This window comes from Carlito syrichta, unplaced genomic scaffold (assembly GCF_000164805.1).
Source record: "Carlito syrichta isolate Samal-C Ts95f unplaced genomic scaffold, Tarsius_syrichta-2.0.1 Scaffold311916, whole genome shotgun sequence".
NCBI lineage: Eukaryota > Metazoa > Chordata > Mammalia > Primates > Tarsiidae > Carlito > Carlito syrichta.
Window position 1 is genome coordinate 80857 of NW_007256012.1, and position 1459 is coordinate 82315.

Consider the following 1459-nt stretch of genomic DNA (forward strand, 5'->3'; position numbering starts at 1 on the left):
TACTCATAACTGTCCCTTCTCCTCTTTCTTTCTTTCTTTCTCCATGTTGATTAGAACACCCTAGAGTGATGCTATTTGATAGAAATAGACTTTAAAATTCTAGACACATTTAAACAGTAAAATTAACAAGTAATATATTTATTTCATTCAAAACTATATTATAATCAACATTAAGATTAATGATATTGATGTTAATTATACAGTGTATTACTTTAATATATTATATGCAACAAATTTAATGTTTATACATATATTATTAATGTAATCATATTTATGCTCATATTGACATATTATAATTTGTACATGTAATTAAGATACAATTATTAATTCAATCTTTTAATTTTGTTTTCTTTCTAAGTCTAGGAAGTCTTGTGTTTATTTTATACTAAGAGCACACTGCAGTTTAGACTATACACATTTCAAGTGCCCAAATGCCTCAGGAGGCCAGTATCTTCAGTGCTGGACAGCACAACCTTAGAGCATCCAATCCAATGTTTTTGAAAATTATATGTGTACGTGTAAGTGTGTGTGGTATATTTGTGATTTTTGTGTATGTGTGGTTATATTTGTGGTGTATACAATATTAATGGTGGGATTAGAAGTAATAAGTAAAATGAGAATGCTGACTAGGTGGTTATGAGTTTGCTTATCTGTTCTGGTCATTTTCAGCATGTGCATCTTGACTGCAACTGACATGTGGAGTCCATTCTATTCTAGCATCCTTCTATAAAACTATTCAGAGAGAGTTTGACTTAGAAATTTTTATATCGGCCAGGCTCGGTGTCTAAGCCTATAATCCCGCGTTTTGGGAGGCTGAGGTGAGTGGATTGCCTGAGTCTGCAGGTTCGGGACCCATCTGGGCAACTTGGCAAGACCTTATCTCTACAATAAATTAAAAAATTAGCCGGGCATGGTAGCGTGCACCTGTAGTTCCAGCTATTTCAAAGACTGAGGCAGAAGGATCACCAGAGCCCAGCAGGTCGAGGCTGTGGTGGCTGGGAGCTGCCACTGCACACAGCCTGAGTGACAGAGTGAGACAACAACTCAAAAAAAAGAGAAATTTTTATATCAATAAAAATATTGAGATTAAATGAAGATAGATATTAAAAAAATTCACATTCATTTCTACATTCAAATTAGTAAAACCATACATTTAAATAACCCTAGCAAAGTTATTTGTACTTAAAGGAGATATTAAACACAAGGAGACAGTGACTGGGTAGCTACAATATGCCACATATAAAATGGAAAAATGGAAATAAGGACTTTAGTTTTTAGCTAAAACATACAAAATATAGCCGGGCTCAGTGGCTCAGCCTGTAATCCCGCGCCTTTGGGAGGCTGAGGTGAGTGGATTGCCTGAGCCCGCGGGTTCAACACCCGCCTGGGCAGTGAGACCTCATCTCTACAATAAATCAAAAAAATCAGCCAGGCATGGTAGCACATGCCTGTAATTCTG